This window comes from Bidens hawaiensis, unplaced genomic scaffold (genome assembly GCF_021521415.1).
Source record: "Bidens hawaiensis isolate Kalapana, Puna unplaced genomic scaffold, B.hawaiensis_p1.1 tig00001206_1, whole genome shotgun sequence".
NCBI classification, from domain to species: domain Eukaryota; kingdom Viridiplantae; phylum Streptophyta; class Magnoliopsida; order Asterales; family Asteraceae; genus Bidens; species Bidens hawaiensis.
Window position 1 is genome coordinate 3,565,818 of NW_027491069.1, and position 16,867 is coordinate 3,582,684.

Sequence of the window (16,867 nt, forward strand, 5' to 3'; positions counted from 1 at the left end):
GATTTTCTTTTGTGCAGCCAAGTTTAAAGCCTAAAACTTTAATTGAAGGTTAGTACTATGTCCCTACAAGTCTTTTATACCTTAATTGATCATTATAATACGCGTATTGATCGATAAACGACTTGTTTTAGGTTAACCGGGTGGCTGTCCAATGGAGAGGTTTCAGGACTGTTTTGGTTGAGGCTTTTGGACCAAAATCCTCCTAGGTATGTCTAGTATATCATATTTAAAAATCATGTTTATTGGTGTTCGTTAGATTGGTCAGCTAGTTGTAGTTTGAAAGATTGTTTTCGGTTGGCTAGAATTGTGTTTTGTTGCGTTTAACACGAGGGATGATGTAACGGATGAGCAATTCAGTTCGGATAGTTTCGGGTTAATGTATGGGCTGTTGGAAAATGATTTTTATAGGTATTGGGGCTGAATTGGTCGTCGGTTACTCAAACGGGTCGGTACAACGCACAATTGCGTTTATTGAATAATTGGTGTGTTGTACTTGCGAGTTACCGACCCATTTGACTCGTGTAGCGTCGTGTGGACTTGTTGGCTGTGAAATTATCATATTGGGTCCACACGGGGCTGAGTTGGATGTTAATTTCCTAAACGACTCTTAAACAGGCGTGTTAGTATCACCTAGTGCTTCCGCGGGGTAATTTGGGAATTCTTTATTCCCGGAAGTATCTAAGGGTCGTGTTCGTGTATGTAAGGCCCCGGGGGGCTTTTATGATTGAGTTTTATGAGGTCAAAGCTTTATGTAACTTGAACCATGTTTGAACGTCTCGTAGGATAAACGAGTCCTTTCGATGTCGTTAGTAATGATTGTATGTAAACCGACAGGAGTTTGAGTTGTGGGGCTACTTAGGGATTCTCTAGCTCGTGGTGAATACGTGTCTTGTGTCAGGTGATTTCATGATGCCCCTTTTTACTCTTTTTAAGTTTTTGGGCTAGCATGCACACCTAAGCGATTTTGCTTGATGAACTGTTTAAACTATTTTATATAGGCTTACTTGTATAGGGTAGGCCTTGGGATGATGTTATAGTATGTTTGTATGTATTATTGTATGGCCAATAATTGGCGATCTTTATTAGTCGTTATCGACTAAGGATTTTACGTATGCCTACTTTGTGTTTGCATACGTTGGATGAGATGTTACGTGTTTGGATTGTACGTGTGCTCGACCCTGATGTTATTACTTCGATGAGATGTTACGTGTTTGGGTTGTATGTGTGCTCGACCCTGATGTTATTACTTGGATGATATATATTTATATAGGGATGTAATTATAAGGATGTTTATATATATATGTATATATATATATAAGGATGATTATTTATTGATGATGATGGCCTAACGATTGTATCCCTTTTATTTTAAAACTCTTGGAATGACTATTATGATTATTATTCTAGATGTTAATTAATAAAACTTGAACTCACTCAGCTCAAGCTGACTTTGTGTGCATATTAGTGTGAGTTTCAGGTTAAGAGGAGGATGAATTACCGCTTGGACGTGCACGAAGCTACTTGGACGGTGGAGGGCATACTTAGTTGGAAGATTTAATAATAATAAACATTTTTCTATTAACGTTTTATAAGATACATTTCAATTTGGTTTTGGGCATAATTCCCGGGTTTTGGGAACTTGTTTTATTAATTATGATTTTTCGCTGAATTATACTCTGAATTGGTTATTTTAATGGAATGAACTGTTTTTGAGTTTAAGTATTTTTGTAAGTATTTTGGATGAATATCAACTGTGGGATTCCCGGGATTCGGGGTCTTACAAGTTGGTATCAGAGCCATGGTTCGAGGGATCCGAGCATTCCCGAATGCTTAGACTCGAACTGTAAGGGAAAAGACTAGTATGCCCACCGCGAGTAGCTGCACGCCAAGAGGTAACTTTAAATTGTTTAGTCGTTCCTTTGAATTTTAAAGTTCCAGTATGTGATTAATTGTTTAAGTGTTAGATAGAATGCTAATGTGGTTAGGGGCAGGGGGTGCTTAGGACGGGCCGGTGAAGTAAACGACTAATAACACTTGATCAACGTTATTAGCAGTTTACCCTTACCTTCCATGTTCTAAATACTACTTGTGTCTGACTATGTTAGGGTTCCGTCTTTGTAGGGATAGGATATGGCTAACTCTTGTGTCGTTAGCGTTAAGGTTCATCTCATTCCTTAAATTCTCTTGTTCATTTCCCACTCTCTCGAATGCTTTGCGTGAAATTGTTTAGCTGAGGCGTAGCATGCTGTCACTCTGGGTTCCTTGGTACTTGACCACTTAAATTCTTCACTCCTTCAAGAATGTATGTGCAACTATTTAACTAAGTAGGAGCGTAATGTTATCCCAGATACCTTTTTACTTGATGAATTACAAGCTTCGGTCTTATTGGGTTCGGGTGTCAGTAGAAGTCTTGTGTCTACCACTTTCTGTTCCACGTTGGATGAATTACTTGAGCGTGTAGTCGATGTGTTTGAAGTTGAGGTCGCCGTAGGAAAGTCCATTTCCATGTCTAGGGCTATTCAGGGTTGTTCCATCGAGTTATCTGGGTATAGATTTCCGGTGCGGTTGTACTTGATGCCGCTTGGCTGTTTTGAAGTGGTGCTTGGGATGGATTGGCTCGCAAGTGTTGATGCTCAGATCGTTTGTGGTCAAAAACTTGTACGTCTATGGGCCCCGGATGGGACCCAAATTACGGTCTTCGGTGATCGGAATGGTGCGACGCCGCATATCATATCTATGCTTAAGGCGGGAAAACTGATGCAGCGGGGGTGCGGGGCGTATCTAGCGTATGCTATAAACGTAAAAACTGCGGTGGCTACCGTCGGTGATGTTCCCATTGTTCGGGATTTCCCGGATGTATTACCAGATGATTTGTCATATGTGCCACTGGATCGCGAGGTCGAGTTCTAGATAGACCTTGTACCGGGCTCAAAACCTGTTGCTCGAGCCCCTTACCTTCTAGCACCGAATGAAATGAAAGAACTTATGGCTCAATTGGAAGACTTGCTCGACAAGGGCTTCATTCAACCTTGCATCTCACCTTGGGGTGCCCCGGTCCTGTTCGTTAAGAAGAAGGACTGTAGCATGCGGATGTGCATCGACTACTGTGAATTGAATAAACTCACTGTTAAAAATTGGTACCCTCTACCAAGAATCGACGACTTATTTGATCATCTCCAAGGAGCTAGTTGGTTCTCGAAGATCGACCTTAGGTCTGGGTATCATCAGTTGAAAATTCGTGAGGAAGATATCCCTAATATTGCCTTCCGCACTCGTTGTGGGCATTATGAATTCCTCGTGATGTCTTTCGGTTTGACCAACGCACCGGCTGAGTTCATGGATCTTAGGAACCGGGTGTGTAGGCCGATGCTCGATCGTTTGACTATTGTATTCATCGACGACTTTCTTGTGTATTCCAAAAATGAATCCGATCATGCCGGTCATCTCACGGGAGTTTTGGAAGCTCTGCGAAAGAACAAGTTGTACGCGAAATTTTCTAAGTATTCTTTTTGGTTACGCGAGGTTCAGTTCTTGGGTCATGTTATTAACTCGAGTGGTATTTTGGTTGACCCTGCAAAGGTGGAAGTCGTAAAAGATTAGGAATCTCCTAAGTCTCCGTCCGAAATTCATAGTTTTCTGGGCTTGGCGGGGTATTACCGCCGCTTCATTCCCGACTTATCGAAAATTGCTTCCTCATTGACCAAGTTGACCAAGAAGAGTGTTAATTTTGTTTGGGGTACCGAGTAGGAGGAGGCTTTTCTCGAATTAAAGAACAGGTTGACGCATGCTCCGATTTTAGCGTTACCCGATGACGCTAACGATCTGGTTGTTTATTTCGACGCCTCTTACCAGGGGCTCGGGTGTGTTCTGATGCAGCGAGGCTGAGTCATCGCTTATGCCTCACGGTAGTTAAAGCCTCATGAGGCGAATTATCCTACCATGATTTGGAGCTGGCGGCGGTTGTGTTTGCAATTAAGTTATGGAGGCATTATTTGCACGGTGTTCATTGTGTTATCTATACCGATCATAAGAGCTTAAAGTACTTCTTCGAGCAAAAGGAATTGAATATGCGTCAGCGTCGGTGGCTAGAGTTGATTAAGGGCTATGATTTGGAGATTATGTACCATCTCGGTAAGGCTAACGTAGTAGCCGACGCGTTGAGCCGAAAAGAGAGACCGAAACCTATTCGTGTGAAATCTTATCAGCTTATTCTTAAACCCGATATTTTGAAGAAAATAGCCAACGTTCAGAATGAGGCTTTACAGGTGGAATGGATTATGTCAGAGCGCATTTGGGGTCAAGAAAAATTGTTGGAAGACGTCGGTGATGGGGTGAGGTATAAGGATGGGCGTTTATGGGTACCAAGGTATGGGGATTCAGAGGTAAAATATTGGATGAGGCACACAAGTCGCGCTATTCCATTCATCCGGGCGCGACCAAGATGTACCAGGACCTGATGAAAAATTATTGGTGGCCTGCGATGAAGTATGAGGTGGCTTAGTACGTGAGTAAGTGTTTGACGTGTCTACAAGTTAATGCTGAGCACCAGAAGCCTTTCGGGAAATTTCAACCCTTGGAAATACTTGAGTGGAAGTGGGAGCATCTTACGATGGATTTGTGACTAAACTGCCTCGTACTTCTAGGGGTAGTTATGACACCATTTGGGTAATCGTTGATAGACTGACCAAGAGCGCTCATTTCTTGCCGATTCGAGAAACTTTTAATTATGAGCGGATGGCCGAGGTGTTTATTCGCGAGATCGTTTCTAGGCACGGGGTGCCGGTATCTACTGTTTCGGATAGGGATACGCGTTTTACCTCCAGGTTTTGGAAGAAGTTTCATGAGGAGATGTGTACCAAACTCCTCATTAGTACCGCTTATCACCTGCAGGCGGATGGTCAATCCGAGAGGACCATACAGACTCTTGAGGATATGTTTCGGGCTTGTGTTATCGATTTTGGTGGTAGTTGGGATCGTCACTTACCGTTAGTCGAGTTCTCTTGTAATAACAGTTGTCACGCCACGATTGGGATGCCACCGTTTGAGATGTTGTATGGCAGGAGGTGTAGGACTCCAGTCTGTTGGGGTTCCATTGGTCAGAAATAGTTGGGTAGTTTAGAGGTGGTTGAGGCTTCAACTCTAAGATCTCACTTTCTTCCTCAAGTCATGGTTGTTCACATCCGATCTCAGGTCTCTTGCTCCTTTTCATCTGAACATACTCGAGCATCCTTCTTTCCTCACATGTACCTACGATAACACAATATAAGGTAGTAACCTAAATCCTTGAAATTGCACATTAAAGCATTCATTTGTATTAGAATTACTACATTTAAGGGTGGCTCTACGAAGCACCCGTCAATATGTCCTTATGCATGTAGAACATATTAAGAGACATATAAAATCAAAACCGAGGAAAATTAATAATTAGTCATTCATAGTACGATATGCAATTATACATGGTCATTAGTAATCCCGTCCTAATTATTAAGCGCTTATATAAGACTTATGGGTGATAGAATTTTAGTTATCGGATCCTTAAGCATATCATGAATGTATTAGATATGAAAATTTAGTTTCCTCATTTCGTTCATAAACGAAAAATTAATTTCATAACGAAATTTTAGTGCGGCACCTCTCGAACTACTACTGTTTGAGAAAACATGGTAGCTGACTGTATCACTCTAAGTCTTCAATATATAATTTATATGGAGTTAATAAACTTATAAGTCAACTAATAAATTTTCAACAACATTTATTGACAATTGTTTTGTGATTAATCAACATATTATGTGATTATTACTTAGGTTATTGTTCTCTATTTATTAGGACTCCTCCATGAGATAGATTTATTTGCTGAAATAAGAGTATATCCCGAGAATTACATTTTCTTATATTTGAATATAAAAAAGTTTAGAGTAATAAACTGATTTGAGTTCTCACTTCTTCTATAAATAAATTATAGTCTTTCATTTCCTTTAAAGATATTTTAATACTCTTTTAGATGCTTTACATTAACCTAGACATATCTACTGTGTTCCAATTTTGAGTATATCCAAACGAGTATAGACTTGAACCTACATAAGGCTTCTACTTGATGAAGCATAAGGAAATAATCTTAGTGATCCTATTATCCTCTAAAGGAGAGCAATATTGTTTGTTACATGTGTAAGGACCCATTTAAAGTAAAACTTATGGAACAAAATTAACGTCACTTTGAGGCTGTCTCATAATGCTATGATATCTATAATGTAAGGGATATCTCTGAGATTTACCATATCAAAGTATGTGTGAACAATGCTTTGACTTATGTAACATATACTTGTCAAAAGAATGTCATCAGTATAAGGACAAATTTGTTTTAGTTGCTCCCACTCATCTTGAGGTAGGTACATTAGTCCACTTGGTTCTTGATGAAAATAATTGTATTAAGATTTCATCACGGCCGCGAACATTCGGACGACCTCTCTTAGCAGTATGAGTATTAACCATGACTTATCCCTACAAAGACAGAATTTTAACACAATCAAGCACAGGTGGCGTTTAGAACATGGAAAGTAAGGGTAAACTGCTAATAATGTTGATCAAGTGTTATTAATTGTTTACTTTACCCGCCAATCCTAAGCACCCCCTGCCCCTAACCATATTAGCATCCCATCTAACACTTAAGCAGTTTATGCACATAATAAAACCCTCATGCTTATAAAAATGAATACATAAATATAAAATTTACCTCTTGGCGTGCAGCTACTCGCGGTTGGCATTTCTAGTCTTTTATTTTACAGTTCGAGTCCAAGCATTTGGGAATGCTCGGATCCCTCGAACCATGGCTCTGATACCAACTTGTAAGACCCCGAATCCCGAGAATCCTACAGCTGGTAATCACATCCACAATTTCACAAAAATTTAAAACCAAACAATTCTTTGTATTTAAAACCAGTTCAGAGTAAATAACAACGGAAAAAGTTTAAGTATTAAAAATCCCAAACACGAGTACAGGTGTCTAAAATCAAATGTAAATAAAATATTTGTTTTATTTGAATTCCTCGACCAGAAATGCCTTCAACCTCCCGAGTAGCATCCAACACGTCCAAGCGGTAGCATCCATTTCTTAACTTGAAAGTCAATCTAACATACACATAAAGTTAGCTTGAGCTGAGTGAGTTCAAGTTTTCATAAACAATAATTCATACTTTATTTCAAATTTATAGTTACAAACAATAGAGAGGATAAAAATAAAATAAATAATATAATTCACCAAGTAATACATTCATCGTCAAACACACGTACACGGGCCTCTCACCACGAGTCAAGACTCGAGTAATATATTTGACCCAGACGCGGTAAGACCTAAGCATGTGACACGAGCCTCTCCACCACGGGTCAAACCCGAGTAATATATTTGACTCCGTCACAGCTTACACATCCAAGCACGAGATACGGGCCTCTCCACCACGGGTACAACCCGAGTAATATATTTGACCCGATCTCGGCTCACACATCCAAGCACGTGATACGGGCCTCTCCACCACGGGTACAACCCGAGTAATATATTTGACCCGATCACGGCTCAACATACAACGGGCCTCTTCACCACGGGATTTTAAAACCCGAGTAATATATTTGACCCGCCAAAATGATGATCACGCCACACGGGCCTCTCCACCACGGGATTTGAAAACCCGAGTAATATATTTGACCAGACCGTGATCACCATGCACACACACATCAATAAGCCTACTCACATCATTCTTAGTCACGCGGAACGAAATATCATCACACAACCGTAGGCTCTAAGGTAACACATACTCATACATACGTACATACATACATACATACGTACATACATACATACATACATACATACATACATACATACATACATACATACATACATACATATATATATATATATATATATATATATATCATCCCAAGACATTCCAAATTACAAGTAAGCCTATGGGCCATAAGGTAATATATATATATATATATAAATATATATATATATATATATATCATCCCAAGACATTCCAAATTACAAGTAAGCCTATGGGCCATAAGGTAATATATAATAATCAGTCCAATACATGAACTAAGTAAATAGGTCTACTCGTATTCAATTACTACCAAGCCTATTAACATCCTCGAGTCTAGACCATTAATAATGTATGTAACCTTAAAGGGTACAAGACCATAAACGAGTCTAAAATATCCTAAAGCATATAAAATAATCCAAATATAACTTTCAAAATGCACAATCATGAGTGAGACCAGGTAGTACCATTCAAATGGTTGTAACGGGTAAAATCGTATAAAATTGGATTTCGGTGTGTATGCTAGCCTAAAACGTAAAAAGAGTAAAAAGGGGATCATGAACTCACCTGAGGTCAACCAAACACCAGCAACGAGCTAAGGACTCCCTAAGTACTCACTCACAAGCAAGGGCCTGTAAAATGCACGCAACGCGTCACTAAACTGGACCGTAAGAACACTCTTGCATAATGGGCCGTTCAAGCCCAACACTTTGGCCCAAGGCCCAACAACTTGGCCCAAGGCCCAACAACTTGGCCCAAGGCCCAACCCTTGGCCCAAGGCTCAACCGCTTGGCCCAAGGCCCAACAACTTGGGCCGAGGCCCAACCCAAACCCAATTACTTTACCTCAGCCCCTAAACATTTCCACTAACCAAATCCACCCTACGAATATGGCCGGGGCTAACCATGATGCATAACTCACCCACCGGTAATCAAATCGAGTCGAATACGCGCGTAATAAATCTTAAAACCCATTGTCAAACGAATCAGCCCCAAATGGACCAAATTCCCATCTTAACCTTTTCTTACATCATAATTATGTCACCCGAGTTGATAGGGTTGACGGTTCCTTTTTACAACTTTCAATTTAACATTTAAACAAAAATTCGCGCACCGCCGACTCGATTGGCCAATCACCAACCAAAACAGCCCCGAGTATCAAAATTTTAATTTTCCCACAGCTCTTAAACCCCCCTAGGGCTGTACAAACTGATTCGGTCGGTCATCCGATCGATTAACGCATCAAACTCAACAATTACCAATCCTACACCCGATAAACCTTAGTTTTCGAACTAAAATCGATTGACCGACCTAAACACCTCCATTGGCCATGAAATTTTAGTAGGTTGTAAGTGACATACCTAAGAAGATGGTGGTGCAAAAACCTTAGCCGGAACAGCCCCAAAACTGCCCAAATGGACAGCCACCCGACAAGCCTAAAAACAACCGAATTTCAACGAATAAACGCGCCATAAGGATGAATTAAGGTAAAAAAGAGTTGTATACATATAATACCGACCTGGAATTGAAGTTTGGACGGCCGGACGGTGGCTGATTGCATGCAAAACGAGAAGGTAAGGGAGTGGGGGATGCGCCGATCGGAGGTTTGGGTTAGGTTTAGGGTTTTTTTTATATATAAAATATAATAACAATAAAACATTTTGGCCTCTCCACTTTATTAAGAGTTGAACTTGCATGAAAAGTTAAGCAAGTTAAGTTTACGGGGTGGAAAGGAGCTCTCGGAAGAATGCCGGGTCAAGCCCGAAGGTGTACGCAATCACTACAAGGCTAAATCTTTTATCGGAATTTACGGACGTTATAAATTTTGTAGTGTTGTTTAGTATATTGTTAGAACTTTGGTACTTCATACGTGCTTTTGTATTTCAGGTCATTGATCGTTAAAGATGCTAAATTGGAGACTTGTACGAGCATGAAATGATATCTCGAGAAGACCGGAGCATAAATTGAAGTCTTAGGAAGTGTTAGAAGGATTCAGGAAGAGTTTGGATGAGAAACCTAAAGCCGATGCTAAAACTGAACAAAATGGGTTCACAAAAAGCGACCAGGAAGTAAAACGAGCATATCCTGGGCTAGAAAATGAGTTACGGGACCCATAATATATGAATTTTGGGTTTCTCGACGAGAGGAATCTAAATATGAAGTTACCTTCACCCATTACGTAGCTAGATGGTCCAGGGAGGGGGACCATCGTGCAACCACAGTCGGGAAAGTTAGGGTTTGATTTTATATCACGTTTTGACGCACCTAAACGCTATCATTCAGTTTCTAAGCAGTTTCTAGAGCAGCAAGGAGGAGAACTTCCAATCATCTCAAGGCTCCATACATGATCCAATCCATCATAATCGAAACCCGAGAGATGCCGAGACGAGGCTAGACCCTTCGAATCAAACCCGGGATTTAGAGAATTGTATTTAACAGTTTTTCTCATGTGTTAAGAACGAATTATTTGTAATTTTCTTTTATTAATCTATGAGTATTGATGTTTGGTATTACTGCGCACTCAGTCGGTTTAGGTTTATTTCGATCAGAACAATTAGTTTGCCAGTTGCTATGATAATTGCTTATAGGATTGTTTTGACTAGTTTGAATATGATGAAGCATACGTTTGCCCTTAGTTCAGTCACACTGGCAGGGACTGTTTGATAACCAGTGACATGTGTTAGCGAGCGTGGATACCTAAGGTTTATCTAGTTAGTCAATCTGAGTTGATCATTGATAATTAAAATATGTTAGGTGAACATGAGATGGCTGTTTATTTACTTACTTGAACCCTGGGTGTGATTTATCTTTAGTAATTGCTTGAAAATTGTTAACTTGTTTGACTAATATTAAAACCAATCTTTTGCTAGTGTGATCAGCACTGTTTATAGTTGACTTCATAATGTTAGGAATCACTTTCGCATTACACTGACCACATACTCCTCGCGGTTCGACACCATACTTACCCTAGCTTGCTTAGGTGATTAGGAACACTAATTTTAATACTTTTGACTAGATAGCGACAATCTAGCATCAAATGATCAATGACCTGAAATACAAAAGCACGTATGAAGTACCAAAGTTCCAACAATATACTAAACAACACTACATAAGTAACACACTAATATATATACAAAATACCCGAACATAAGTAAACTTTCCAACATCCAATTCAACTTTAGTTAGGGAGGTTACATAATCATCAAAGTTAGTAGGTTTTAAAACCTAGATGACCTTATGAGTTGGTTTTTGGGTTTATTAGGAGTTTCAGTTTTATGGATTAGCTCTTGGTTAGGTTTCTATCATTTTCAGGATTCTAAATGTGTAAGAGTTGGTGCAGTATGATATACAAGAGGTGTAATCAAAGTTAAATTCGGAGTAAAATTTAATGACTCTCTTCCCCCGCCTCTTGTACTTCTAACAAGTCATTATAAGGACTTTTACTGCTCCTACTGACCTTAGAAATCTTTTAGGAAATTGGCATTCTTAGGGTCAATATTTGAAGACCAATATATTCTAATAGAGAAACAAGTAAACAATATAAGTTGTTGTAGTTTCTCTTGGTGGGGATTAGTTTAGTCAGAAATATGAATATGCCCGTATTTAAGCAACAATGAAACTTTTGTAAGAGTAGTGTTAAATTATAAGGAGATAAGTTTTGATGAAACAGTTTTGTAATGGAGTAGTGTCTTGTATAAGAGGTGTAATTGAGTTAATATCAAGTTTTCACTCCCCACCTCTTGCAAATCTTGAAAATTATGATTAAGACACTTATGGCTCCTACTGATCTTCAATATCTGTAGGAAAAATACATGAGAAGTTTCAATGATGTATGTGATGTGAAAATTTGTCATACATACGTCAAACTTGATTTGATTTCCTTAACGTCCATATGCCATAAGAAACTTAGGGACACATTTAGATGAAATCATATTAAGTATATATGAGTGGATCTCTTTATAACCATGGACTGTAGAGGACATATTAGATACAGGTGGATAGTCTTTAAATGATAAATGAATTATATCTGAAAATTTCTGGTAGACCCATACTTATACCTCAAGCCAAGTAATGTTTAAGGCATCTAACAAATGATTTAAAATCACTGAGAATGAGATTAGATGAAAAATTATCATCATCAACCATGTCATGATTTCTCATGAAATTTAGTTTTAATGGATGAAATTTTAAGTCTCATTTGTCTTTTGTTGCATTCTCATTTCCATGATAACAAAAAGTGAGAAAATGTGTAGTATTATTTAGTTCTATCCAAATATTGATAACAAATAATATGAGAGTTTAAGGTAATGGTGACCTTTTGTTGGCTATGCAAATCTCATAACTGTCATAATGTTGCGTAAGTATTGATACCGAATTTTTAATAATCTCCAGAATTTTGTAAGGTATCATAAAGCGTAACTAGTATACAATTTATTATGGTTTTAATAGCCTTAACATTTAAATTTGTCACTAACCCTCATGCTAGTTATTTGTTGATTTTAGGTAAGGAAACTTAAAAGAATTAGACTCAACCTATCATGTGCTAATTAGAATATTATTGTTAGCAAACTTAAATACCATTAATATATGACTACAGATTTTAGCCAGATGTTCTTATGAATTATGGATAGTCTCGTTGTTTATGCTTAGTCTAGTGGCATATTTATGTAGTGAGACGTTTCCTTGAAGAACTTAAAGATGAATGTAATACCTGTATTATGTCTATGGACCTTAGAATTATCCTCTTTTTGATTTTAGTGGTAGTGAGATGAATAACATCTTATTTTCCAGTGCCAGATTCTTCTCTTACATATGTTGCAGATCAACACACTCATTTTCCTTTGGTACATCTAAGTGTTATAGTTGATTATTAAGGCATCTAATTGTACTAGTGAAAAATTTAGTATGTAATGCATTGGAAAAGTTTACTCAGTTCCATGTGTAAGCCCTTAATTTTATAGGTCATGGTATTGTACATTATGATATATTCAGGGATATTATTTAACCTTATAGTTAGAATTTCAAAGGAATGCACGCATCTTATGAGTTATTTTGATTAATTTTAGGGAAAACTGAATCTATAAAAACTCTAGTGATAACATTTATTTAAATGAATTTTTTATTATTATAAGAGAAATTATGTTTGACTCATCCTATTTGTTATGTTCTAGCTTTCAATAGAATGATTGTTATTAGAAAGAGCGAGAGAATTGTTATGTTATGTCTGGGGAATAATCAAAATTGAGAAGAGCTAAATGTTATTGAAAATTTTTATGAGGCAAAACTCATATGGTGTTTTGAGATTATAGTGGATGCTTTCGATGAGATAGTTATTTATAGAAGAAAGTTACAGTGAGTAATGTTATGAGATATTCAAATAATACAGATTAAAGTTTATGATCATTAGATAAATGAAGGATCATATATAATGTGAGGATCATTATCTTTTATTGAATATGTGATATGTCTATTATTAACATCCAACTAATAGAATATAATTAAAAGTTCTACTTAAATAAAAAAATAAATCACCTTTGGGCAGGATTAAAATTCATTTAAGTATGTGAAAACAATTGTAACACACTTTAGGCAGAAGTGAGACAATTATTTTAATTATGCACCGGCTAGTTTTGCTAGATAAAAATGTAACATATCACCTTTGGGTAGAAACTAGACATTTGTATCATGTTAGGCAAAACTAACAAAAGCATGTAGTTAGACTTGAATGATATGGTAGACGTAACACATCACATTTGGTTATAAGTGATACATCAAAATTCATTTAAGTCCAACTTTTGTATGTTTTGTAAATTTTTATAAGATATAATTGTTTACAAAACATTTAATTAGTTATCGGAAATTTTGAGTTCTTGGAAATTTTAAGTTCTCGGGAATTATGAGTTCGCTGGAAATTTAGTGAGTCCGACTTTTAGTGGGTTTTCAAGATTTATGAGAGTTTTCAGGTTTTAAGGTTTCGGGATTTTGGTAACCCATAAACCATTTTAGAAAAAACCGAAATTTATTTTTAAATCCTTAACCTATAAACTATTTTTAAACCCATAAACTATTTTATCCCAAAAATTATTTTTAAATACCAAAAACTAATTTATGATAAGATGGAATTCGAAATTTAATAGATTATCTTGTTTTCTAATTTAGATGATTTAATTATATTTTTCTAAGATTTTGAAATCTTTTATTGATAAAACTATATCATGTTTCAAAAATTTTTAATAGATAAAAATCAATTAAAATTGAAAACAACACATTTTAATCTTACGATTCATCCAAAATACGGATGATTCTTCAAATTTTTTTGATGAACATGAAGAACATCTTCGAAGAATCTTTAGTCAGTTTTCTCTGGAATCGAAATCTTAAACATATTTTTTTATAGATTTTGAATATGTTAGAGTTTTAATTACGACTTTTATCAATTATAACTAGTTTTCTTAACAAAACATGAAAACGGAAAACCGAAAAAATTAGAGTTTTAATCAAATTTCAGGTCTTTCGATTTTAATTCCAAATTTAGGGAAAACATGAAGAACTGATTAATCATCATCACTCTGATACCACATGTTGATTAGTTCTTCATGTTAGTAATGGAAAAACATGATAATATGATAAACCTATATTTATATCCGTACATATTACAACATGGGGATTAGTAACCGCATTAGAGAAGGATATAGACGACGTGATTGTCAGCTTGGTTCAATTCCCCTTTAGGGTGTATAGTTAAGGATGGAGTTAGGATTTTTGAGAGGAATCTGGTTTTAGGAGAGAGAGAGAGGGAGGGAGAGAGGAGGCACATGAATTTCATATGTGTGTAAGATTAGGTTATGATGTTAATTTATTTTCTCTATATATACACCCAAGGAGAAACACTTTATTAGCTAGTAAGGGTAATACGGCCCATCAACAATTACCAGGCTAATATTTAATAAGGTATATTAATAATTTTGATCTATTATAATATAAATGATTATAATGGCCATATATAAATATATATTAATAAATATTTATTCTTAAAAAAAATGGCAATGCATATACAGTAGCTGTAAAGACTAAAGAAGATAGAGAACGTTGAAAATGACACTACTAAAAAAATAAGCATTTGATATGGCCAAATCCGTAGCAATCCATAGATAACAACCCTTTCGCTACGGATTTGGTTCGTAGGTACAAGTCTTGTAGCTAATTTTTTTGCTACAACTTTTAGCTACGGAATCATATTTTATAACCGTTTTAGCCCCACAGAAAGACTTCACTATTTTAGTTAATTTAGCTACTGATTTTTCTAGAGAAATATTTTCTACGGATCTTAGCTACGAATTTTTAGCCATGAAATTTTGCTACGGTTTTTTTAGCATATGAATTTTGCTAGGTTTTTTTAAGCTATGGAATTTTGTATGGAATTTTTTAGCTACGGGACTTGCTTTGGTTTTTGCTACCAATTCAGCTATGAAATTAAGTTACAACTTTTTTAAGAAATCGCCACATGGGGGACATAATACCCAGGCAATCAGATATGCTTTCTAAGCCGCCAATAATGAAGCTAAGTAATTGATGGCCTTTAACTATCTAAGGATTTAAAAATTAAGAATATTCATGTATTTGTGGATCCCATATTACTTGCTAATCACTTCAATGGCTCTTATGCTGTTAAAAGTGAAAAATTAACCAAATATCTCCAGATAGTCAAAAAATGGCAAGGAAATTCGATTCTTTTGTCATTGAACAGGGTCCAAGAGAGGGAAATGCTGAAGTAGATACTTTGGCAAATCTTGGCTCAACATTTTGGATCCCGACGGAGATAAAAATTCTGATCATACACATCCTGAATCCGGCCATAGATATTCCTGAGTGCAATAAGAAAGAAGTAACAGACATGGAAGACGCTACTGCACAGGATCCTCAAGCTAATCAGGAATCCTGGATCCAGCTTATCAATAAATTTTTTCAACATAATGAGATCCCTAAGGATAGAATCCTAAAGCTTTTCGTATGAAGGTATCTCAGTTTGTTATTTTAAATGGCATTCTCTATCAAAAGTCTCTTGCAGGACCATACTTGAGATGCCTAGAGGATCCTGAAACATAAGAAGTTCTAAAAGATATCCATGAAGGCGACTGTGGGAATCACACTAGAGGTCGATCCTTGTTCTCCAAGATCCTCAGGACTGGTTATTATTGGCCAACCATGAGGAAGGATGCAATAATCTATGCTCAAAAGTGTAATGCATGTAAAAGACATAGCAACATTCTTCACCAGCCGCCTTAACCTATTCATCTGATCGTATCTCCATGGACCTTCTTAAAGTGGGGAATGGATATTATGGGTGAATTATCAAAGGCTCCTGGAGGAAAGGTTTTCATGTTGGAGAACAAGAAGTGAAATCTTCCATCAAAAGGAATATCCTGACACCCTTCGAAATCCCGGCCGAGATAATCCGTGACAATGGCTCTCAATACATTGGCAAATGGACCACCGATTTCTGTGTTGCATGGGATATTAAAATGATCACTTCCACGCCAGTACACCCTCAAGCCAATAGGCAAGCAAAATCCTCAAACAAGACCATATTGTCAACAATATGAAGAAGAAGTTGAGAAAAAATAAAGGAAAATGGGCCGAATAACTACCATATGTGTAACATTCGTTAATTTCTCTTTTGCACCCAAAATCGACACATTTTGAATATTCATTTCATATATTATTTTGGAGTTGATAGCCATTTTCGTCCCTGTGGTTTGCTACTTTCGCCACTTCAGTCCAAAGTTTGAAATTTTGTCAATTTAGTCCTTATAGTTTTAAACATTAGCCAATTACGTCCCCCCGTCTAACGACATCCAACTATGCCGTTAGTTTTAGGGGTATTTTTGTCTTTCTCCTGTTTATGTTTAGTTAATGGCCAGTTTCATCCCTGTGGTTTGATACTTTTGCTACTTCAGTCCAAAGTTTGAAAAATTTTCAATTTTATGTTTAATTTATTCAGTATTTTTTTTTGCTACATCAGTCCATAATGGAGTTCATTGGCAAAGTGGTCAG